Source organism: Bufo bufo, chromosome 7 (genome assembly GCF_905171765.1).
Source record: "Bufo bufo chromosome 7, aBufBuf1.1, whole genome shotgun sequence".
NCBI lineage: Eukaryota > Metazoa > Chordata > Amphibia > Anura > Bufonidae > Bufo > Bufo bufo.
This window is the reverse complement of record NC_053395.1, coordinates 123,233,743-123,260,609: the sequence shown is the minus strand read 5'-3', so window position 1 is coordinate 123,260,609 and position 26,867 is coordinate 123,233,743.

Genomic DNA, 26,867 nt, shown 5'->3' with positions numbered 1-26,867 from the left:
ACTCACCTTAATCCACTTGATCGCGGAGCCCGGCTTCTCTTCTGTCTTCTTCTTTGCTGATTGCAGGAAAAGGACCTGTGGTGACGTCACTCCGGTCATCACATCGTCCATCACATGATCCATCACCATGGTAAAAGATCATGTGATGGATCATGTGATGACCGGAGTGACGTCACCACAGGTCCTTTTCCTGCAATCAGCAAAGAAGGAGACAGAAGAGAAGCCGGGCTCCGCGATCAAGTGGATTAAGGTGAGTTTAATTTTATTTTTATTTTTTTAACCCCTCCAGCCCTATTTTACTATGCATTCTGTATTCAGAATGCTATTATTTTCCCTTATAACCATGTTATAAGGGAAAATAATAATGATCGGGTCTCCATCCCGATCGTCTCCTAGCAACCGTGCGTGAAAATCGCACCGCATCCGCACTTGCTTGCGGATGCTTGCGATTTTTTTACGCAGCCCCATTCACTTCTATGGGGCCTGCGTTGCGTGGAAAACGCACAATATAGAGTATGCTGCGATTTTCACACAACGCATAAGTGATGCGTGAAAATCACTGCTCATGTGCACAGCCCCATAGAAATGAATGGGTCCAGATTCAGTGCGGGTGCAATGCGTTCACCTCCCGCATTGCACCCGTGCGGAATACTCGCCCGTGTGAACTCAGCCTAAGACGCTAACAGTTGCCTAGTAAACCCAGCCTGGGGGCTGGGCCTCTTAGGCCTCCATACATGCTTGGCTTGGGGCTGCCATGGCAACCATCGAGTCCCCGCCATAGCAGCGCAGGGACCGATGGATGAGGTGAGGAGCGCAAACCTCCCATATGCCGCAGCATATGAGGGGTTAATCCACCGGCATCGGCTTTATCGCCGATGCCGGTGGATGCAGCAGGGATCCGGCTGTCAGTAACAGCCAGATCTCTGCCGCTGATCGCGGCACCGCACGCGTGGGGGGAGGAACTACTGCAGGACGAGAACGCTCGTCCTCTAGCGCTAAGTGCCGGCGATTTAGGACGAGCATTCTCATCCATGGTCGTTAAGGGGTTAAAGTCATTTCCCTATCCACATCTGTTTGCAGAGCACTTGCCATGCTCTTAACCACATTTTGAAGACATTTGCAGCCCTCTAGCCCTTACCATAACATTTTTACAGCCATTTTAGTGCTCAAAAGTTCAGGTCCCCATTAACTTCAATGGGGTTCGGGGTCAAGTTCGGGTCCCGAACTCGAACTTTTTTCCGAAGTTCGGCCAAACCCCTCGAACCCGAACATCCAGGTGTCTGCTCAACTCTATCTGTAAGCGATAGAGCAGTTTAGATATACTCATCATCTTGATAAGATGACAGGTAAGCGACAGCGAACTAAGATTTTATTTTCGTTATTAAAGGTGGGGTAATTCAGACTATATAAAGAATGGGGAGTGTGCCTAATTTCAATTACGAGATAGGTGATGTATGTTTTAGCAATAGTAAAGGGTGAGATTCAGGTCTACTACCTCCATTCGAAGAAAGAGGCAGAAGTTTGCACTTTGAGACATTTAATTTTTTAGCCAGTGTAAGCTCCAAAGTGAAAGTGAGTGAGGATTCACCAGACAAAGGATGATACCTCCATTCGAAGAAAGAGGCAGAAGTTTGCACTTTGAGACATTTCATTTTTTAGCCAGTGTAAGCTCCAAAGTGAAAGTGAGTGAGGATTCACCAGAAAAAGGATGATATCGTCAGTGAATAGAGCTGCTTTAATCAGATGGATCCCGACTGATATACCCTCGAACAATGGGGAGTTGCAAAGGAACTTCGTAAGTGGCTAAAATGACAAATTAAATAATAATGTGGATAGCGGGCAACCTGACAGGTCCCCTTTTGAAGGGTAAAAGGGACAGACAGGAAACCCTGAGTGTATATCCGTGCCCTAGGTACTGCATATTGGCCTGACAGATAGGTCCAAAAGGCCACTTGATAGCTCATCTTGCCCAATACGCCCTCCACCCAACCCCAGTGGACATTCTCAAAAGCTTTTTCTGCATCCCGGGTGAGGAGGGCTGGAGCTTCACCTAACCCCTGGTTAAGATGCACTGATCAAGTACCGCCAGTTACTGACCACTGAACATCACTGTATGAAAACTATCTGTTTAGGTGCTTGCTGTAAGGTCAGGCAGGATAACCGCCAGCCTGTCTGCTAGGATTTTGGACAAGATTTTTGTGTCAATGTTAATCAGAGAGATCGGACGATAGGATCAAGGTTGTAAGGGGTCATTTCGTAACTTCGAAAGCAGCTTGATATACGAGGTGTTAATACTATCTGGGAGTGCTTCTCCCTTGAAAGCAGCATTAAATAAGGATAAGATAAGTAACCTCTTCCTCCCGAAAACCCATTGGGTCCAGGGGCTTTGGCAGTACCCAAGGCACGGATCACACAGGATAACTCTGATACCGTTATGTCAGCATTCAAGGAGCTCCATATCCTGTTAAAGTTTTTCATAATATGAGGCTAATAAGGAGTTAACGCATGCTGGGTTGTCTGTTATGGTTACATCTGTTGCCCTCATCTCTGCAATATAGTTCATCAAAGCCTTATCCCTGGCCAGATTAGCCAAGAGCCTTCCGGTTTTGTTTTTATATTCATACAGCTGAGCCTCTAAGGCTGTTCTGTTGAAGGTGTCTCTTGGACCTGACCATCTATCAAATTATCTCCTAGCTTCTTAGTACATTGACTTATATGGCGTGGTAGGGTCTTGAAGGAAGGCTGCATAAGCTATCCAATTCTTGAGGCTAGCTGAGTCCAGCTGCCTGCAGGTATCGCGCTTTCTGTTCGCCACATAAGTGAGTATATGGCCACTAAGAACCGCATTAGCAGTCTCCCAATAAGGTCCTGGTGTATGTCCCATGACTTTAGTTATCACTGGCATATTCCAGCCACCATCCCTTAAGACGTTTAAGAAACCCGTTGTCAGTAGGTAAGTGTGAGGGGGACTTCCATAGGTAGTAAGGGCCTCTAGGATGAATGCTACTTAAATCAATAGAAACGGGGGCGTGGCCTGATATGACTAAGTCTCCAGTATTGGCTGATTGTAGTCTAGGCTGCAGGAGAGAAGTGGATAGTCTATGCGCGACCAGTGTTGAGAATCAGAATAAAATTAAAAACTATGTTCATAAAAATGGTTGCAAAACCTTATAGTTTGCCTCATAGCTCCCTTGGGAAGTATGACAGTGTCTCCTACCTTCTCCCGAATCCACAACCGCATTGAAGTCTCCCCCCACCAGTTTATGCTGCCATGAATCAGCCAGGAGCATCCTCTCTAATTCACAAAAAAAAGAACTATATTTCCCTTTTGGCCTTACACATTATACGCACTAAAATAATCATCCGGGGTATCTAACTGTAAGTGTTTCCAGCCTCCCTGATCGTCAGAAGCAACCTGTGTAACCTGAAATGGGAAATTAGGGATGAGCGAACCCGAACCCGAACATTTTCGTAAAAGTCCTGGGTGAGGGTTCGGTGTTCGGCGCTTTCTTGGCGCTTTTTGAAAGGCTGAAAAGCAGCCAATCAACAAGCGTCATACTACTTGCCCCAAGAGGCCATCACAGCCATGCCTACTATTGGCATGGCTGTGATTGACCAGTGCAGCATGTGACCCAGCCTCTATTTAAGCTGGAGTCACGTAGCGCCGCACATCACTCTGCTCTGATCAGTGTAGGGATAGGATGCAGCTGCTGCTGTTAGGGCGAGATTAGGCAGTGATTTATTCTTCAAAAACAATTACTGAAGTGATCGATGTACAGCTGTGTATCATTCAACTTCTGCTATTTAATTGCTCACTGTTTTAAGGCTGCCCAGAGCGTTTTTCTGTCACTTTTTTCTGGGGTGATCGGCGGCTATTTTGTGTCTTGTGGTGCGCCAGCACAAGCTGCCACCAAGTACATTTAACCATCAATAGTGTGTTTTTTTTTTTTGCTATATCCTACCTCAGGGGCTTGGCTGTGCTTGCTATTTTATTGAGGGGTGAAATACAATTGCCAAAATAGCAGTACCCTAAATCTGGTGTTTCAGCTGTGGCTAGCCAATTGTAATACTGTCTCATGTCTGGCAAAGGATATATTTTTTTCTGGGTTAAAATACAATTCCCAAATTAGCAATTCCCTAAATCAGTGGTTTCTGCTGTATCAGGCCAAGTTTAAATCTATCCATAAAAGGGTATATTAGATTGAAGGTGCGGATAGGGTCATTCTCAATAACTTCAAACGCTACCGTGCATCTCCAAGTCTAATTCTGTCCGTAAATGTATACCTGTCATCCAGCGCCTAAATAATAGGCCTACAATTTTTATTCAGCTAAATCTGTGTTTACTGCTGTGGCTGGTAAAGTTATTTAGTGTCCGCCAAAGCACAGTTTTTGTTCTGGGTTGAAATACAATTCCCAACTTAGCAATTCCCTAAATCAGTGGTTTCTGCTGTATCAGGCCAAGTTTAAATCTATCCATAAAAGGGTATATTAGATTGAAGGTGTGGATAGGGTCATTCTCAATAACTTCAAACGCTACTGTGCATCTCCAAGTCTAATTCTGTCCGTAAGCGTATACCTGTCATCCACCGCCTAAATACTAGGCCTACAATTTATATTCAGCTAAATCTGTGGTTACTGCTGTGCCTGTATTAGTGTAATACGGTACCTAAGTAGATAGCCAGATAGTGTTAGGTGCCTGTAAAAAAAGGCCTGAATTTGAATTCAATACATTGGGCCAAATAATTGTTTTCTTATTGTGGTGAACGGTAACAATGAGGAAAACATCTAGTAAGGGACGCGGACATGGTCGTGGTGGTGTTAGTGGACCCTCTGGTGCTGGGAGAGGACGTGGCCGTTCTGCCACAGCCACACGTCCTAGTGTACCAACTACCTCAGGTCCCAGTAGATGCCAGAATTTACAGCGATATTTGGTGGGGCCCAATGCCGTTCTAAGGATGGTAAGGCCTGAGCAGGTACAGGCATTAGTCAATTGGGTGGCCAACAGTGGATCCAGCACGTTCACATTATCTCCCTCCCAGTCTTCTGCAGAAAGCGCACAGATGGCGCCTGAAAACCAAGCGCATCAGTCTGTTACATCACCCCCATGCATATCAGGGAAACTGTCTGAGCCTCAAGTTATGCAGCAGTCTCTTATGCTGTTTGAAGACTCTGCTGGCAGGGTTTCCCAAGGGCATCCACCTAGCCCTTCCCCAGCGGTGGAAGATATAGAATGCACTGACGCACAACCACTTATGTTTCCTGATAATGAGGACATGGGAATACCACCTCAGCACGTCTCTGATGATGAAACACAGGTGCTAACTGCTGCATATTTCTGCAGTGTGCAGACTGAACAGGAGGTCAGGGAGGAAGACTGGGTGGAAGACGATGCAGGGGACGATGAGGTCCTAGACCCCACATGGAATGAAGGTCGTGCCACTGACTTTCACAGTTCGGAGGAAGAGGCAGTGGTGAGACCGAGCCAACAGCGTAGCAAAAGAGGGAGCAGAGGGCAAAAGCAGAACACCCGCCGCCAAGAGAGTCCGCCTGCTACTGGCCACCGCCATCTGGGACCGAGCACCCGAAAGGTAGCTTCAAGGAGTTCCCTGGCGTGGCAGTTCTTCAAACAATGTGCTGACGACAAGACCCGAGTGGTTTGCACGCTGTGCCATCAGAGCCTGAAGCGAGGCATTAACGTTCTGAACCTTAGCACAACCTGCATGACCATGCACCTGCATGCAATGCATGAACTGCAGTGGAGTAAACACCTTAAAAACAAGGAAGTCACTCAGGCTCCCCCTGCTACCTCTTCTGCTGCTGCCTCAGCCTCTTCCTCCGCCTCTGGAGGAACGTTGGCACCTGCCGCCCAGCAAACAGAGGAAGTACCACCAACACCACCACCTCCGTCACCAAGAATCTCAACCATGTCACACGGCAGCGTTCAGCTCTTTATCTCACAAACATTTGAGAGAAAGCGTAAATTCCCACCTAGCCACCCTCGATCCCTGGCCCTGAATGCCAGCATTTCTAAACTACTGGCCTATGAAATGCTGTCATTCAGGCTGGTGGACACAGACAGCTTCAAACAGCTCATGTCGCTTGCTGTCCCACAGTATGTTGTTCCCAGCCGCCACTACTTCTCCAAGAGAGCCGTGCCTTCCCTGCACAACCAAATAACCGATAAAATCAAGTGTGCACTGCGCAACGCCATCTGTGGCAAGGTCCACCTAACCACAGATACGTGGACCAGTAAGCACTGCCAGGGACGCTATATCTCCCTAACTGCACACTGGGAAAATGTAGTGGTGGCTGGGCCCCAAGTGGAGAGCTGTTTGGCGCACGTCCTTCCGCCGCCAAGGATCGCAGGGCAACATTCTTTGCCTCCTGTAGCCTCCTCCTCCTACTCGGCTTCCTCCTCCTCTTCTTCCACCTGCTCATCCAGTCAGCCACACACCTTCACCACCAACTTCAGCACAGCACGGGGTAAACGTCAGCAGGCCATTCTGAAACTCATACAGTACAGACCAAAAGTTTGGACACACCTTCTCAGTCAAAGAGTTTTCTTTATTTTCATGACTATGAAGGCATCAAAACTTTGAATTAACACATGTGGAATTATATACATAACAAAAAAGTGTGAAACAACTGAAAATATGTCATATTCTAGGTTCTTCAAAGTAGCCACCTTTTGCTTTGATTACTGCTTTGCACACTCTTGGCATTCTCTTGATGAGCTTCAAGAGGTAGTCCCCTGAAATGGTCTTCCAACAGTCTTGAAGGAGTTCCCAGAGATGCTTAGCACTTGTTGGCCCTTTTTCCTTCACTCTGCGGTCCAGCTCACCCCAAACCATCTCGATTGGATTCAGGTCCGGTGACTGTCGAGGCCAGGTCATCTGGCGCTGCACCCCATCATTCTCCTTCATGGTCAAATAGCCCTTACTTTCAAAGTTTTCCCAATTTTTCGGCTGACTGACTGACCTTCATTTCTTAAAGTAATGATGGCCACTCGTTTTTCTTTACTTAACTGCTTTTTTCTTGCCATAATACAAATTCTAACAGTCTATTCAGTAGGACTATCAGCTGTGTATCCACCTGACTTCTCCTCAATGCAACTGATGGTCCCAACCCCATTTATAAGGCAAGAAATCCCACTTATTAAACCTGACAGGGCACACCTGTGAAGTGAAAACCATTTCAGGGGACTACCTCTTGAAGCTCATCAAGAGAATGCCAAGAGTGTGCAAAGCAGTAATCAAAGCAAAAGGTGGCTACTTTGAAGAACCTAGAATATTACATATTTTCAGTTGCTTCACACTTGTTTGTTATGTATATAATTCCACATGTGTTAATTCATAGTTTTGATGCCTTCAGTGTGAATCTACAATTTTCATAGTCATGAAAATAAAGAAAACTCTTTGAATGAGAAGGTGTGTCCAAACTTTTGGTCTGTACTATATGTTTGGGGGACAGGCCCCACACCTCGCAGGAGTTGTGGCGTGGTATTGAACAACAGACCGACGAGTGGTTGCTGCCGGTGAGCCTCAAGCCCGGCCTGGTGATGTGCGATAATGGGCGAAATCTCGTCGCAGCTCTGGGACTAGCCGGTTTGACGCACATCCTTTCCTGGTGCATGTCCTGAATTTGGTGGTGCAGAAGTTCATTCACAACTACCCCGACAGAGCTGCTGCATAAAGTGCGGTCCGTCTGCCGCTGCACGCCTGTCTGCGCTACAGCGTAACTTCGGCCTTCCCGCTCACCGCCTCATATGCGACGTGCCCACCAGGTGAAACTCCACCTTGCACATGCTGGACAGACTGTGCGAGCAGCAGCAGGCCATAGTGGAGTTTCAGCTGCAGCACGCACGGGTCAGTCGCACTGCGGAACAGCACCACTTCACCACCAATGACTGGGCCTCCATGCGAGACCTGTGTGCCCTGTTGCGCTGTTTCGAGTACTCCACCAACATGGCCAGTGGCGATGACGCCGTTATCAGCGTTACAATACCACTTCTATGTCTCCTTGAGAAAACACTTAGGGCGATGATGGAAGAGGAGGTGGCCGAGGTTAGCACTTTCAGGCCAGTCTCTTAGAAGTGACTCAGAGGGAGTTTTTTTGCAACAGCAGAGGCCAGGTACAAATGTGGCCAGACAGGGCCCACTACTGGAGGACGAGGAGGACGAGGAGGAGGAGGTGGAGGAGGATGAGAATGAAGCATGTTCACAGCGGGGTGGCACCCAACGCAGCTCGGGCCCATCACTGGTGCGTGGCTGGGGGGAAACGCAGGACGATGACGAAGCGCCTCCCACAGAGGACAGCTTGGCCTTACCTCTGGGCAGCCTGGCACACATGAGCGACTACATGCATTTTAACGTGTGCGGACTACTGGGTTGCCAACCTGCTGGATCCCCGGTACAAAGACAATGTGCCCACCTTACTTCCTGCACTGGAGCGTGATAGGAAGATGCGCGAGTACAAGCGCACGTTGGTAGACGCGTTACTGAGAGCATTCCCAAATGTCACAGGGCAACAAGTGGAAGCCCAAGGCGAAGGCAGAGGAGGAGCAAGAGCAAGAGGTCGCCAACGCAGCTGGTCGCCAACGCAGCTGTGTCACGGCCAGCTCCTCATAGGGCAGGGTTAGCATGGCAGAGATGTGGAAAAGTTTTGTCAACACGCCACAGCTAACTGCACCACCACCTGATACTGAACGTGTTAGCAGGAGGCAACATTTCACTAACATGGTGGAACAGTACGTGTGCACACCCCTCCACGTACTGACTGATGGTTCGGCCCGGCGGCCAGCGTTTTGTCTGAACGTGTATTCAGCACGGCAGGGGGCGTCATTACAGACAAACGCAGCCGCCTGTCTACAGCCAATGTGGACAAGCTGACGTTCATAAAAATGAACCAGGCATGGATCCCACAGGACCTGTCCATCCCTTGTGCAGATTAGACATTTATAACTACCTCCCCTTAACCATATATTATTGTACTCCCGGGCACTTCCTCATTCAATCCTCTTTTTATTTTCATTTTACCATTATATTGCGGGGCAACCCAAAGTTGAATGAACCTCTCCTCTGTCTGGGTGCCGGGGCCTAAAAATATCTGACAGTGGCCTGTTCCAGTGTTGGGTGACATGAAGCATGATTCTCTGCTATGACATGAAGCCTGATTCTCTGCTATGGGACCTCTCTCCTCTGTCTGGGTGCCGGGGCCTAAACATATCTGACAGTGGCCTGTTCCAGTGTTGGGTGACGTGAAGCCTGATTCTCTGCTATGACATGAAGCCTGAATCCCTGCTATGGGAACTCTTTTTTATTATAAAATTACAAAACGTTACATAAATAATTACAAGTACAGACAAACAAAACTTAAACATAGACAGCATTCCAGCTGCCCCAGCCACATTCACACACACATTCATACCTACACATAAAACTACAAACCTACAATCTACAATAAATAACCTACAATAAATAACCTACAATAAATAACCTAAAATAAATAAAACTTACCCAGCCGGTTCGGCCGAAATAACCTAACCCAAAGAAATTGAAATAAAACACAGAATAAAATCAAACTCAAACGAAAATATGGCTACTTCGCCGTAACTCAACTCCAGGCAACTTGCCCCTAAGCAAAAAAAAACATTTTTTTTTTTTATATATATAAACAACACTACAAACTACAAACTTACCCTAACCTAACCTGTCCCTAGCCATTCCCTAACCTAAACTAAAACTAAAACCCCCAGGACTGATCTCCGCCTCATGTCCTCTGCATGTCCGCATAGTCCGAGGCCAGCCCTACCTCCACCATCCACATCCAGCCCTCGCCCCATGTCCTCCCATGTCCGCGTAGTCCAGGACTGTATGTAGGCCTCCCACACTTTGTAAGTGTCCCCCCCCTCACCCTAACCCACCCAGCCTAACTAACTAACCCCCGCTTACCCTATCCTTCAACATAATATACACAATATATACAATAAACATACAATAAACATTACTATAACCACACATAACAACTCCCGAAGGACCAAGTTCAGCCTTTGCAAGCCTTTCAAAATCATACACTTTATCCAAAACAAAAATCTAGGGTGAGAGTATCAGCCCACCACCAGGAAGAGTACTACTAGGCTATGGTACACTAAAAGCAAAACCTCTCCAGAGGAGAGACGCCCTGCTGGTACCCATTCTTTCGTACTCGAGAGAACATACCTTCACCAGGTCCCCCAGAATGTTCCTACACACCTCATCCACTGGGAGGACTTTCTGCCTTGTTGAAACTAAACACTGTGTAGTACCTAACCACTATGCTAACTAAAAAACATGTGCACAGGTCCCTTCTGCCCAGGTCTCTGAGTACTCCATAGGCCCACTCCGCATAGGAGAGGCTGGCTAGCCTAGGCCAGCCAATGGAAGCTCCCACCCGTTTGTACACCTCTGTATTAAAGGGACACTGGAGCAGGAAGTGCTCCATACTTTACAGTATGGAGCCGCACTCCTCCCGGGGACTACCCCTTTCATCAGAGTTCCTGTATTTCAGATTGTCCCTTACATACAGCCTCCCGTGAAAGCAGCGCCAAGCCAAGTCCCAAAACTTCAAGGGGATCCTTGCAGAATTTAGCAACTGTAACCCCTTGTCTAGATCCCGGCTTGGGCAATCCTTGAGGGCCAGGGGCTTCTGGAAGTGGGACAACAAGACCCTCTCGTCAAGGGACCTCCTTGACAGAGTCCTGATTTCCCCTACCTCCAAACCCCACCGTCGGATTACCTTCAGAATCGGGGTGACGTAAACTGGAAGATATCCGTGAGGCGTACGCAAGTCCTTCACTCGCCCTCCTGTCTCCCATTCCTGGAAGAAAGGCCGAAACCACCCCCGGCAGGAGACTACCCACGGAGAAGCCCTCTCCATCCAGAGGTTCGCCAGATTTACTTTAACAAATGTGTTTACAAGAAACACCACGGGGTTGACCATAGATAACCCCCCTAATCTCCTTGTGCGGTAAGTCACCTCCCTCTTGATGAGGTTCAGTCTATTCCCCCATAAGAGCTGGAAGAACAGACTGTAAATCCGAGTCCAGAGAGGCTCTGGCAAGATACACACACTGCCCAAATAGATAAGCAGAGGGAGCAGGAAAGCCTTGATCAGGTTTACCCTTTCCCTGAGGGTCAAAGACCAGCCCTTCCACTGGTCGACCTTCTGAGCGGCGATCTTAAGCCTGTCGTCCCAATTTTGAGTGGGATAATCCCCATGACCGAAATGGATGCCTAGGACTTTGGCTGACGACTGGGGCCCTGGGAGGGTGTCCGGGAGATCAAAAGCTGGATCACCCCCTCCCAGCCAGAGACTCTCACACTTATCCCGGCTGATCATGGACCCGGATGCTTCAGAGTAGCGATCCACCTCAGACATCACATATTTCGCCTCCCCTTTCGAGGACACGAAAATGGTGACATCGTCGGCGTACACTACTGTCCCCAGAGTGGCTTTCGGCGCCGTCCGATCCATCCCGACTCCCGCCAACGGTCCACGACTGACCCTCTTAAGAAAGGGATCAATCGCGAACACGTATAAAAGCGGGCTCAAAGGACAACCCTGGCGAACGCCGGACCCAACCTCAAAGGGGCAGCCAGACCAACCGTTCACAAGTGGGAAACTCTCTGCCCCTGCATACAAGATCTTTAAACAATCGACAAATCCCCCCGGCAGGCCATACTTCAAAAGGACCGACCAGAGGTACTCGTGGTTCACCCGATCAAACGCCTTTGCTTGATCTAAGGACAGCATGTACCCCCTCCAGTGGCCTGCTCTACTCTGTTCCACTGCCTCTCAGACACCGGCCTGGAACCGAGCAATGCTGAGCCACCGAAAGGAGTTGAGGCGCAAATTTCCCCAGCCTGTTAAACATTATCTTGGCCAGAATCTTTCTGTCCGTATTGAGAAGTGCTATGGGACGCCAGTTCTCAATACGGCTCGGATCTTTACCCTTTGATAGAAGGATCAGGGCTGACCTCCTCATTGACCGAGGCAGAGTGCCCGAGGATAGACACTCATTGAATACCTCAGTCAAGAGGGGACATAAAGAGTCCTTAAAGGTCTTATAAAACTCGGATGTTAAGCCATCCGGGCCTGGCGACTTCTTCAGAGCTAACCCTTCCACCGCCAGGATAACTTCCTCCTTCCTGATCTCTTCCACCAAGACGTCAAAATAGAGGTGAGCCTCTGACTCAGGGGTGATTTCAGCCAGGAAAGCCGACATCTTGTCCCGATCCAGATCCCTCTTTCCCAAGAGACACGAGTAAAAGGATCTGACGACTTCCAGGATCCCTGATCTGGACCTGTTCAGAGATCCCGTACTATCAACCAGTCCTGTTATTAACTTACTCTTCACTGACATCTTACAGTTTCTGTAGGGGTCGGGCGAGCGGTACCTCCCGAAGTCCCTCTCAAAAACTAAAGATGTGTGCCTATCATACTGGCACCTCTTGAGCAAAGATTTCACTCTGGAGATATCCTCGCGGCTACCTCCAGTCGAGACCAGACCTTCGAGTTTCCTCCTCAGACTCTGATACAGGCGGTACCTGTCCAGGGACCTGAGGCTCGAGAGCTGGCGGAAGAACTTTGCGGCCCGGTCTTTAAATACCTCCCACCACTCTGACTTAGTGTCACAGAGATCCAGCAAAGCTACCTGACTCTGAAGAAAGTCCTCAAAAGATTGTCTCACCTCTGCTTCCTCCAGGACTCCCGCATTCAGCTTCCAGTAACCTCTTCCCATTTGGAGGGATTCTGAATTATTCAGAGAAAACATAATCAGACAGTGGTCGGAGAATTCTACCTCTACAACCCTTAAGGGCGAGAAGGTAGCCTCCTCCTTCAAAAAAAAAACCTATCTATTCTAGACCTAATCTTATTACCTCTGTAGAAAGTGAAACCACCGTGGTCTGGGGTGTGCCTAATGTGGACATCCACCAGACGAGCCTCACTAGCTATACTGTTTAGAGCTATACTATCATAAGTCAGCCGGTCTCTGGTGCCTCCCCTATCCTGGGACCTTATGATAGTGTTAAAGTCCCCACCAAAGACCACTTGCCGGCTCGTAAAAAGGAAAGGTTTGATCCTCATAAAGAGACATTTCCTGCCCCACCTGGACTGGGGCCCGTAGATATTGATCAGGAGCAGTTCCTGTCCCTTCATGAGGATATCCAAGATCAAACACCTCCCCATTTCTAGTTCAACCACCCGTCGGCATTCTACCGGTACGGTGAAAAGAACCGCCACTCCGCTATATGGCTCAGCCGCAAGAGACCAGAAGGAGGGCCCAGATCTCCACTCCCTCTTCGCTTTATGGACTTCTGCCAAGTTTGACAGTCTGGTCTCTTGCAAAAATAAAACATCAGCTTCAACTCGGCTGAAAAAATCAAAGGCTGTGTAACGAGCCGCATCAGATTTAATGCTGGCGACATTAATGGTCGCCAGTGTCAGCTGAGTGGGTACCGCCATACTTGGTGTTTAAGCTAGATGTCCTCCTTCCTTCCCAACCTTCTTACCCCTCCCGGGGCTATCCTCTAAAGCGACACGCTCTCTTTTGAGGGAGACTGTGGTGTCCATTCCATCTGTCACCACCGCTCCCTCTAGCGTACCGCCCCTGGCTTTCTCAGTTCCAGGAATCGGATTTGCCTCCTCTTCTGGGGACCTTACATCCTCACCAGAGAGGGGCACGGGGCCTCCTGAAAGCCCTCCCTCCTTCGCCCCCGGTACCCCACTTCTTACCTCCTCCTCAGATGAAGAGGAGGCGGCGGTCTCATCCAAAGTGAGATACCGGTTGGAGAGCTCTAGAGGGGAGCCGGTTTCGCCTTCCCTGGCTAATTTGGTCGGGCTCTTTTTTTTTGAGTACCGTTTCCTTCTATTGATGTTAGACCCAGTCTCACTACCCTCTGCTGCACTTTCGTAGTGTGAAGACTGGGTCTCATCGGCTTGTTCTAGTCTCCTGATCTCCGCCCTTAGCTCCCTGTCCCCTAGGGTCTCTGAACTACGGGAGTCAGCCACTTGGGGAGGGGCAGACATCACCCCATTGTGGTGGGGTTCCTTCTGTTCCCTCTCCGCCTGGGGTCTCTCCCTCCGCCTCTGCCGGGACAGACCGCTCTTGGTCTTCACTGACCCCTTAACTTGACTGTCTCCGCCAGTACCCGCCTCAGCCGAAGAGACCTCCCGGCCCACTCCTGCATGAGCTCGGGCCGCATTGACCTCAGAGAGGGGACAGCGACTAAATGGGTGTCCGAGCACACCACACAAGTTGCACCTAATCTCCCCACAAGTTGCGGCAAGGTGACCTGTCCCTCCACACAACGCGCACTTCTGCACTTGGCAGCTGGCGCTGAAGTGTGAAGGGCTGCCACACTTGTGACAGAGCTTAGGCTGCCCCCTGTAGAAAACCAGGATCCTATCCCGGCCGATGAAGGCAGAGGATGGAATGTGGGAAACCGTGCTTCCTAGACATTTCAACTTCACATTGAAAGTCCCGGCTCCCGACCAAATGCCAAATTCGTCCAGGTTTTTGGATGGTACACCCTGGATGTCCCCATACCTGCTTAGCCACGTCAGAATGTCAACGCAAGAAAGTGATTCGTTACGGGTTAAAACGGTCACCTTCTTGACGTTGTTCTGCCGGGTTATCGCCTGAGTGAGAAAACCCTTCCAGTCCGGTAAGTTCTTCACCAGCTCATACCCAGACCAGAAAAGCTCTAGGCCCTCCGGCCGGGCAAAGCTGACGTCGAACTCCTTGGAACCATACGGATGTATCAGGGCAAAGATGTCAGCCACCCTGAAGCCCATCTCAAGCAGGAGCTCCACCACCCTCTTTCTCGTAGGGCAGGCATCATTGCTTCTCCACTTGAGACAAACTACATTCCGCCTGGTCCCAGGGCCGGTTGTAGGCAGGGACCAGGTGGTCTCGCCCCCCCTTTCCTCTCGGAAAGCTCGCAGGCCATGCCTGTTCATCCATAAGGATAGGTCCACCTTCTCTCCCTCTACTGTTATAGAGCTCTCCCCCTTTTTGAGGGCCTCCAGGTGTCGCCGTTGCAAGTCACCGTGACTCCTGGGAATGAGGAAGCCAACAAGGATAGCCACTCCCCCCCACGGTCGCAGCCACACTGGCATAACTTCTGCCAGGTGTTACGGCCGCAGGAGGGGCAACCGAACCGGCCCCCCCCACTACACTAGTACCAGATGCCACGTCGGATCCCTCCGGAAGGCGAACACCAGTTGCCGCAGCCGCCACTTTTTCAGCGACAGCCCGCCGACTCCCAGCATCCATCCCACCTTTGGGACCCAACGCAGCACCCTCACCAACACCCTGCACACATGCACCCTCTCCCCCCGCTGGGACAGCTGGTGCAGCAGGTGTCACCTTATTACCTTTACTATTTTTATTACTATTACCTTTATTATTATCCCAGACTTTATTTGCTTTGCTATTATTTACTCTATTATTTACACTGCCATTTTCATTGCCACTGACCAAGTTCCCCCTCCCCTCACCTGCTGCCCTCGAAACCTGGGCATTAATGACCATACTCCTCCCCTCCCCAGCACTTAATTCAGCCCTGGAGGAGGAGGCAGAGACAGAGGGGGCGTGTCCAGTGGCAATGTACATCGCCATATGTTCTGGCAAAATACAGCCTTTTTTAGTGGAGGACTGAAGCGCTACAGACACATCTTTCCCGGCAGCTCCCGCCTCTGGCTCCTCTATACGCAGGCGCTTGCCTCCTGCGCTTACACATCCATTCATTGCTTCGGGAGCACGTCCAGAAGCACGGCTGGGCACCTCCCTGGCCACGCCCACATGTGCGCCGATAGGAGGACGCCGGGACACACCTCCAGACACGCCCCCGGCCGCGCCTCCAGCTTCACTCACCACCGCTTCCCCTGATCCCCGCCGCACATTTGCAGCCGCAGGCGGGGGCTCAGAGCCATCACCGCCCTGTGTAGGAGGGATGTTAACATCATCACACCGCCCCAGCACCACCCTACATACCGGAACGACAGGCAGGGCAGCGTCCAGAGCGGTGGATGGAGCGGCGGATGGAGTGGTGGGCGGGGCCTCCCGATGTTCCAGCCCGCCCCCTCCACTTTCAATGGGCAACCTCCGACCTCCTCTCTCCGCCGGCACCTCCTCCCCGCCTCCGCAAGCAGGGGCGGCGTCCGGCGCCATTTTGCAGCGCTCAATCTCCCCGCTCCTCCGCTCAGACACCACCTCAGATGCCGAGCCGGGGAGTTTAGCGGGATACACGCTTTCTTCAAGCAGATCATCCCCAAAGGCGAAGTTTTGAAAGTCCACCTTAGGCGATTCCAATAACCGGATTTCTTGTAACAACCCACCGCCATCTTCCTCACTGCCTTCTTCCTCCTCCATTGCTGAGGCCTCATCTGACGATGGTAAATGTACTTGTTCTGGCGGAATGCCACTGTATGTCTCAAATGATGTTTTGTTTCTTTTAATGGGGTTACAGGGAGGGCTGGTTCAGGCTGTGAGGTTTGGGGGCCTGCCTGGGACGCTAGAGATTCAGAGTTTTCCAACTCCTCAATCTCACTCTCTGCATCCCCGCACGGCTCCCCTCTCCTCACAGCCTCCATTTCCCTGAACCGATCCCCATTTAATAATTTTTCCTTGAAAGGACCGCTACCCTCCAGCAACTGTTCTTGTCGCCTCAAGGAGGCCTCCAACTCTTCCTTCAACCCCCTAATTTTTTCATTAAGGGGGGCCTTTTTTTTTTGAGGAAATGGTAGCTTTCGCCCTTGTCTCCTTCAGCTCTTTCCTCAGGGCTCTGAGGTGCCGTCCCAGCTCATCGTATTCACGTAGGTGGGTGGCCAAGCGAGAGCTGTAGGTGGAGGTACTCTCTCCCTCCCACCGAGACCCCCAACCTACCTAGGACGACACCTCCCGGCCCACCGCAAGCTGGCTTCTTCCTCCTTTGGGTCTTCAAGGGGGACTCGGCTGCCTCTGCCACGTCCTGATGGTATTACCCCCTCGCCGTCGTCACTCCTGGCCGGTCGCTGTGGCTCCCTACTCCCCGCCGACCCAGGCCAGGGAGCAGGGGCACCCTTCCTGGATGCCATTACCACAGGACCCTACCAGCTCCCAAGGGAGAGGCAGGGCCTGGGCTGGGGAGAGATGGAAAAATCTCCCCACAAGTCTGGATCCAATCACAGGGGAAGCAGATGGAAAAATCACCCTGGAAGTCTCTGGAAGTTCAGGAGCTCTCCTAGCACACGTCTGATCACCTCAGCTGCAGGCACCAGACACGCCCAAGCCTGAATCTCTGCTATGGGACCTCTCTCCTCTGTCTGGGTGCCGGGGCCTAAAAATATCTGACAGTGGCCTGTTCCAGTGTTGGGTGACATGAAGCATTATTCTCTGCTATGACATGAAGCATGATTCTCTGCTATGGGACCTCTCTCCTCTGTCTGGGTGCCGGGGCTAAAAATATCTGACAGTGGCCTGTTCCAGTGTTGGGTGACATGAAGCATGATTCTCTGCTATGACATGAAGCCTGATTCTCTGCTATGGGACCTCTCTCCTCTGTCTGGGTGCCGGGGCCTAAAAATATCTGACAATGGCCTGTTCCAGTGGTGGGTGACATGAAGCCTGATTCTCTGCTATGACATGAAGCCTGATTCTCTGCTATGGGACCTCTCTCCTCTGTCTGGGTGCTGGGGCCTAAAAATATCTGACAGTGGCCTGTTCCAGTGTTGGGTGACATGAAGCATGATTCTCTGCTATGACATGAAGCCTGATTCTCTGCTATGGGACCTCTCTCCTTTGTCTGGGTGCCGGGGCCTAAAAATATCTGACAGTGGCCTGTTCCAGTGTTGGGTTGTAGCGGTCAGAGGAGGGAGAGACCGCAAAGCAGGATTCAAGTACAGTACAGCGGCCAAGGAGACTGAAGATAAACCGGCTTTATTAAGGAGCAAAATGAAACTGCTAGAAAAGCTGAGTAACAATACAGTACCACCGCACCAGAGGCACAATGGGTCAATGACAGAAATGGTATGAACAGGTGAACATAAAACAACAACAGTGGTAATGAGATTTTTCATAGACACAGAATAATCTAAACAGTAAGCAGTCAGCTTGCAAGCTACTCTCAACACTTATTCCCTATCTAGCCCTGCTACCCAGGGGATGCTTCTACAGCGCACTGAGTAAGTCCCTGACTCTATAACCTATCACAGATAAGCACCGGTGCCACTCACAGTTCTGCAGATTCTCTTGGATCCAATAAGATGCAGTCTGGCTCCAGGTCCGGTCGCTTGCTTGGCTGTCTTTCTCTCTCTGGTCACAACAGATGCAGCTCTCCACCTCTGGCAGGAGGGATCCGGCTGGTCTCTACACACGGTCCCACTTCTTCTGGAACACACAGTGAAGTCCTCTGTGTGCAGCTCCACAGCTGTCAGGAAAATCTCAGCTAATATAGCCTCCTGCTGCTACAGTCTTTTACTGTTATCTCTCAGCAGTCCATCTCTCCCTGTTATCTCAGCAAGGCCCCTGGCAACTTCTGGAACAGCCCGGCAAAAATCTCTTAACTCTTCCTTAGCCTCTGGCCAGCACAACTCAGGTTCCTGTTTAGTCACAGTGGCTTCTGGTGGCCGGAGGGAACATGACAGTCTGCATAGATATAAGTGCTGGAAATGCTGCTGTTTGATTCAGGGCTGCCTCTTACATGCCTCCCCACTTAAAGGTGGCCGTCCTCGGCCTCGCTATATAGTCCATGGAAAACAAAGGGGTTAATGAAACATTTAAACGGCAGTACAACATTGTCCACAATACCTACAGGCAGACCAAATGAACTCGTCAGCAGCGTACCTGTTGGTGGAACCCCTGCAGTAGACCTACTGGATCTCCGGAGGTCTTGACTATCTGCTAGAACCTGACTTTCTCCACTGGGAGTTGTTAACCTGGGCTCTTCCATTACAGCAGGAGATCTGGGTGTGGTCGCGGGTTCCTCCTCACTGCGAGACGGTAGTGGTTCTGTAGCAGGAGCCTCATCACCTACGGCATGGGGACCTTCCGCAGTGTCAGGAACGGTCCACCAGTCTTCACATTCGTTTCCATCTGAGATAACACATTCTGGGTATGGGGCAAGAGGAGAAGGTGTCCTCTGAATAGGTGCAGGATCTGCGGACCGGCATGGCCGTAGCATATTCCTATGTAAAGTCCGTGAAGCAAACTCCTCATTTTCAACTTGCACTTCGTAAACCGGACCATTAGGGTACACTCTCTTGATCACTTTGTATGGCTGTACTTCCCAACGCTCACTCAATTTTCCTCTGGGGCGTTTCTCTCGTACCAGGACCCGGTCTCCAGGCTTCAGTGGCACCTCCTGGACTGGAGGACGGTCCGTATGAGTTCTCTCCTGTAACTGCTGGCCTGCCAAACGGCGGATGGTCTGGAGTCGCTGACGGTGTTCTTTCACCCATGAGGTGGTTGATCGCTCCATTAGGTCTTCTGGCTGCTCCAGGTTCAATTCAACGATTTCTCTACCAGCTCTCCCAAACAGTAACATATACGGGGTGTAACCGGTGGTGGTATGAACCTGATTATTGTAGGCCCAGACTAGTTCCGGCAGGTAATCAGGCCAGTGTGCCCTCTTGTCTTCCTCTAGCATTCTCAGCATTTGTAGCAGCGTCCGGTTGAAGCGCTCACAGGCCCCATTCCCTTGGGGATGATAGGGGGTCGTTCTGGATTTTTCAATACCGTACAATCGGTGTAGCTCCTCCATTACTTTCCCTTGAAAGCACACCCCTTGATCTGAGTGGATCCGCTTTGGACACCCGTAGACCCGGATGAAATCCTGACAGATAGCGCGTGCTGCGGACTCAGCCATCTGATCCCGAGTTGGGGAAACTACTGCAAACTTGGAGAAGTGGTCAACCATGACCAGGCAGTACTGTGGACCTCTCGATGATTGTCCCACGAGGAGGTAGTCTATCATCAATAATTCCAGCGGTTCTTTGGTCTGTATAGACTGGAGGGGTGCCCTCTGTTCCGTGCTTTTAGTGAGTTCACACACTCAACACTGTCGGCAAACTTCCTCCACCACTGCCTCCAGTCGCGGACAATACACATAACGCTGCAGCCGCAAGTCTTGGCGGGCCCGAAGTGAGCTCCAAATTCATGGGCTTCTCTGGCCTATCTCACATGCCATGCTTCCGGGTATGACTACTTGCCACCTCGCCTCTAGGTCATTAGGCTGTTGCCACTTGCGGTACAGAACAGCTCAGTGCATTTCCAGTCTGTCCCATTGATGTAAAACGGACTTCATCTCGGCATCCAGGTCAGCCCTTACTTCTTTGTTGGGCTTCCTTCGCTGGGTTACCCAGTTTTTCATCTGCCGCAGTCCAACATCTTCATCCTGTAATCGGCCCCAGTCCTTATTAGTCCTCCTCAATGCCTTGGGTAGCTTACGGGCCTCCCCACTTGTCTGGGCCGCAACTGTGGGCAAAACGAACTTGCGGAAATCCGGAGTTTCATCTTCTTCTTTTTGTTCATTGACATCCCCTACAGGGGTCTCAAAAGTAACCCTCGACAGGCGATCGGCATTAGTGTTCTCCGTAGCGGAACGGTAGCGAATTGAGAAGTCATACTTTGCAAGGCGAGCTGCCCAGCGTTGCTCCAGGGCTCCCAATTTGGTAGTGTCCAGATGGGCCAGGGGATTGTTATCAGTCCGTACAAAGATCTTAGCTCCTGTCAAATATCCCGCAAACTTCTCCGTCATGGCCCACACCAGGGCAAGGAGTTCTAGCCAGAAGGAACTGTAGTTGAGGGGGTTTCACTCTGTCTCTCACAAGGATCTACTGGCGTAGGCGATCACCCTCTCATGTCCATCTTGTACCTGCGACAGGACTGCCCCGAGTCCGTAGAAACTGCCATCAGTAGATAAGAGAAATGGTTTATCAAAGTCGGCATAAGCCAATATGGGGGCCGATGTCAGAGCTTCTTTCAGGCCTGGAAGGCCTCTTCCTGCTTCTGCTCCCAGGTAATATTTTGGCCCTTGGGTTGCCCAGCCGTTCCTCTCAACAACTCATTCAGAGGGCCCGCTATCTTGGCATAGTCTTTGATGAACCGCCGGTAGTACCCGGTCAATCCAAGGAAGGCCTTCAACTCCCGCAGCGTTCTGGGCACTAGCCATTGTCGTATTGCAGTCACTTTGTCTTGGGACGGCAACACTCCGTCTTGGGACACCCTACGGCCCAAGTACTCGATCTCCCTCTTGAAGAGATGACAATTATTTGGCTTTACCTTCAGGCCATGGGATCGCAGTCGCTCGAGTACTTGCCCTAGCCGATTCAGGTGTTCTTGAAAAGTAGCAGAGTATACGATGATATCGTCCAGGTATATCAGAGTGGCTTCAAAATTCAGGTCTCCCAGGCATCTCTCCATCAGCCGCTGGAAGGTCCCCGGGGCATTTGTCAGCCCAAATGGCATCCTGTTGAATTCAAATAGTCCCATGGGGAGTATGAATGCCGTCTTTGCCTTGTCTTGCTCGGCCACTGGTACTTGCCAGTACCCGCTCGCCAGGTCCAAGGTAGAGAAATATTTGGCTTGTCCTAGAGCAGTCAGAGACTCCTCAATACGTGGCAGAGGATATGAGTCTCGCGCGGTGCATGCATTCAACCGCCGGTAATCCACACAAAACCGAATTGGCAAAAGACAACTTTTCCCATTTTTTTATACAAAGTTGTCTTTTGCTAAGATATTTCTCTCACCCAGCATGGGTATATGTAAAATGACACCCCAAAACACATTCCCCAACTTCTCCTGAATACGGAGATACCAGATGTGTGACACTTTTTTGCAGCCTAGGTGGGCAAAGGGGCCCACATTCCAAAGAGCACCTTTCGGATTTCACCGGCCATTTTTTACAGAATTTGATTTCAAACTCCTTACCACACATTTGGGCCCCTAGAATGCCAGGGCAGTATAACTACCCCACAAGTGACCCAATTTTGGAAAGAAGACACCCCAAGGTATTCCGTGAGGGGCATGGCGAGTTCCTAGAATTTTTTATTTTTTGTCACAAGTTAGTGGAAAATGATGATTTTTTTTTCTTTTTTTTTTCTTACAAAGTCTCATATTCCACTAACTTGTGACAAAAAATAAAAACTTCCATGAACTCACTATGCCCATCAGCGAATACCTTGGGGTGTCTTCTTTCCAAAATGGGGTCACTTGTGGGGTAGTTATATTGCCCTGGCATTCTAGGGGCCCAAATGTGTGGTAAGGAGTTTGAAATCAAATTCTGTAAAAAATGGCCGGTGAAATCCGAAAGGTGCTCTTTGGAATGTGGGCCCCTTTGCCCACCTAGGCTGCAAAAAAGTGTCACACATCTGGTATCTCCGTATTCAGGAGAAGATGGGGAATGTGTTTTGGGGTGTCATTTTACATATACCCATGCTGGGTGAGAGAAATATCTTGGCAAAAGACAACTTTTCCCATTTTTTTATACAAAGTTGTCTTTTGCTAAGATATTTCTCTCACCCAGCATGGGTATATGTAAAATGACACCCCAAAACACATTCCCCAACTTCTCCTGAATACGGAGATACCAGATGTGTGACACTTTTTTGCAGCCTAGGTGGGCAAAGGGGCCCACATTCCAAAGAGCACCTTTCGGATTTCACCGGCCATTTTTTACAGAATTTGATTTCAAACTCCTTACCACACATTTGGGCCCCTAGAATGCCAGGGCAGTATAACTACCCCACAAGTGACCCAATTTTGGAAAGAAGACACCCCAAGGTATTCCGTGAGGGGCATGGCGAGTTCCTAGAATTTTTTATTTTTTGTCACAAGTTAGTGGAAAATGATGATTTTTTTTTTCTTTTTTTTTTCTTACAAAGTCTCATATTCCACTAACTTGTGACAAAAAATAAAAACTTCCATGAACTCACTATGCCCATCAGCGAATACCTTGGGGTGTCTTCTTTCCAAAATGGGGTCACTTGTGGGGTAGTTATATTGCCCTGGCATTCTAGGGGCCCAAATGTGTGGTAAGGAGTTTGAAATCAAATTCTGTAAAAAATGGCCGGTGAAATCCGAAAGGTGCTCTTTGGAATGTGGGCCCCTTTGCCCACCTAGGCTGCAAAAAAGTGTCCCACATCTGGTATCTCCGTATTCAGGAGAAGATGGGGAATGTGTTTTGGGGTGTCATTTTACATATACCCATGCTGGGTGAGAGAAATATCTTGGCAAAAGACAACTTTTCCCATTTTTTTATACAAAGTTGTCTTTTGCCAAGATATTTCTCTCACCCAGCATGGGTATATGTAAAAAGACACCCCAAAACACATTCCCCAACTTCTCCTGAATACGGAGATACCACATGTGTGACACTTTTTTGCAGCCTAGGTGGGCAAAGGGGCCCACATTCCAAAGAGCACCTTTCGGATTTCACCGGCCATTTTTTACAGAATTTGATTTCAAACTCCTTACCACACATTTGGGCCCCTAGAATGCCAGGGCAGTATAACTACCCCACAAGTGACCCCATTTTGGAAAGAAGACACCCCAAGGTATTCGCTGATGGGCATAGTGAGTTCATGGAAGTTTTTATTTTTTGTCACAAGTTAGTGGAATATGAGACTTTGTAAGAAAAAAAAAGAAAAAAAAAATGATCATTTTCCACTAACTTGTGACAAAAAATAAAAAGTTCTATGAACTCACTATGCCCATCAGCGAATACCTTAGGGTGTCTACTTTCCTAAATGGGGTCATTTGTGGGGTGTTTGTACTGTCTGGCCATTGTAGAACCTCAGGAAACATGACAGGTGCTCAGAAAGTCAGAGCTGCTTCAAAAAGCGGAAATTCACATTTTTGTACCATAGTTTGTAAATGCTATAACTTTTACCGAAACATTTTTTTTTAATCAAAGATATGTAGAACAATAAATTTAGAGAAAAATTTATATATGGATGTCGTTTTTTTTTGCAAAATTTTACAACTGAAAGTGAAAAATGTCATTTTTTTGCAAAAAAATCGTTAAATTTCGATTAATAACAAAAAAAGTAAAAATGTCAGTAGCAATGAAATACCACCAAATGAAAGCTCTATTAGTGAGAAGAAAAGGATGTAAAATTCATTTGGGTGGTAAGTTGCATGACTGAGCAATAAACGGTGAAAGTAGGGAAAGTCAGAAGTGTAAAATGTGGCCTGGTCTTTCAGGGTGTTTAAGCTATGGGGGCTGAGGTGGTTAAAGTCCCCACCAAAAACCACCTGCCGGCTTGTAAAAAGGAAAGGCTTAATCCTCGTAAAGAGACATTTCCTGTCCCACCTGGACTGGGGCCCGTAGATATTGATCAGGCGCAGTTCCTGTCCCTTCATGAGGATATCCAAGATCAAACACCTCCCCATTTCTAAATCAATTACTCGTCGGCATTCTACTGGTGCGGTAAAAAGGACCGCCACTCCGCTGTACGGCTCAGCTACAAGAGACCAGTAGGAGGGCCCTGGTCTCCACTCCCTCTTGGCTTAATAAATCGCTGCCAAATCTGGCAGCCTGGTCTCTTGCAAAAACAAAATGTCAGCTTCAACACGGCTGAGAAAATCGAAGGCTGTGAAACGAGCCGCATCTGACTTAATGCTGGCGACATTAATGGTCGCCAGAGTCAGCAGAGCGGGTACCGCCATAAAGAATAGTTAAATTAGACGGCCTTCTTCCCATCCTTCTCCCTCCTCCCGGGGCTGCCTTCTAGAGCAGCACGACCTCTCTTAAGGGAGATAGTGGTATCCATCTCTGCCACCACCACCTCCCTTTGTGCACCACTCCTGGCTTTCTCAGTCTTAGGACCCGGTTTTGCCACCCCTCCTGAGGACCTTGCATCCCCACCAGAGGGGGGCGCGGGGCCCCCTGAAGACCCTCCCTCCTTCGCCCCCGACCCCTCACCTTCAACCTCCTCCTCAGCAGAGGAGGCAGAGGACTCATCCAAGATGAGGTACCGGTTGGAGAGCTCCAGAGGTGAGCCAGTTACACCTTCCCTGGCAACTTTGGTCGGGCTAGATCTTTTTTTAGTACGCCGTTTCCATCTACTTTGGGACTCTGCCCCACTACCCTCTGTAGAACTTTCGTAGTGCGAGGACAGAGTCTCTTCGGCCCGATCCAGTTTCTCAATCTCCTCCTCCAGCTCGCTGCCCCCTAGGGTCTCGGATTCAGGAGGGGCAGTCGTTTGGGAAGGAGCGGGCATCACCCCAGGACAGGGTTCCTCCCCCTCTCTCTCCGCCTGACGCCTCTCTTTCCGCCTCTGCCGGGACGGGTTGTTCCGGTTCCTCACTGACCCCTTAACTCCACTGCCTTTGCCAGTACCCGCCTCAGCCGAAGGGACCTCCCGGCCCGCTCCTGCATGAGCTCGGGCCGCATTGGCCTCAGAGAGAGGACAGCGACTGAAGGGGTGCCCGAGCTCCCCACACAGGTTGCATCTAATCTCCTCACAAGATGCAGCAAGATGACCTGTCCCCCCACACAACGCGCACTTCTGCACTTGGCAGCTGGCGCTGAAGTGTGTGGGGCTGCCGCACTTGTGACAGAGCTTAGGCTGCCCCCTGTAGAAAACCAAGATCCTGTCTCGGCCGATAAAGGCAGATGATGGAATGTGGGAAACTGTACTACCCAGACGCTTAAGCTTGATATTTTTTTTTTTTGAATCAGATCATTTTTTTATTGAACATTTTACAATGTAAATACACATTTTAACATATCACTTACAAAGATGGCATAGAGACATATTATCCATAAGGCAGATAACAAAAAGGATACCAAACCATGTGTAATAATCCAATTTCAACCCAACCCCCAACCCTTCCCATCCCATCCCACCCTAACCTGCAAAATACAAAGGCACACTGTTAGACACTTCTATTCAGACGTCGAAACGACAGCCACGGTTCCCATAATTTTTCAAATTTTGCGGGCATCCACGCTTCTGGTACACCATCCGCTCATAACTCAACATCGTGTCAACCGCACTTAAGAATTCACCTAGGGTTGGCGGCGCTGTCTGTATCCAATGTAGGGCGATTAACTTCCTAGCAACATATAACACTCTACCTATAGCTATTTTATGCACCTGACCGGTGGCCAATTCAGAGACATATCCCAACACACACACTTTAGGGTCAGAGGGTATCCGTACCTTGTAAGCGTCCTGTATTGTCTGAGATACCAACTCCCAGTATCTCCCTAGCCTCTCGCACGTCCACATCATATGCAACAAATCTGCAGAAACCACAGAGCACCTTGGACATTCATCCGTGGGTCTAAACCCTATACGAAACAAAAAAAAACGGTGTCTTGTAGACCCTATGGACAATGAACAGCTGCGAGAGTTTACGCCCTTCACTCAAGGAAGAGAGAGGTATCGCCTCCAGTATGTCAGACCATTGGTCATCAGTTAGCTCGCCAACATCTTTCTCCCATTTACCTTTAGCCGCAAGCGGATATGACATTAGAAACTTATCAAGCAACAGCTTGTATATACAGGAGATCATACCTCTCCTCGCCCCCCTGGACAGAATCTGGTGCAATGCAGCATCTCTCCCTGCCACCACAGTCGTACCTTTAAATGTGGAGTTGTATGCGTGTCTCACCTGAAGATACTTATAAAAGTGAGTTCTAGGCAGTTCATACTTCTCCTGAAGTCTGGTAAATGACATGAACTTCTTTTCTTCCAAAAGGTGACCCAACCTCAGAATACCCTTTCTTTTCCATGTCCCAAAATCAAACAGGGAGAGGAATTCCGGCAGCACGGGATTGTCCCACAGTGGAGTGTATTCCGTATTGCCGATAACCCCCCTCAGGAGCTTAACCCTGTTC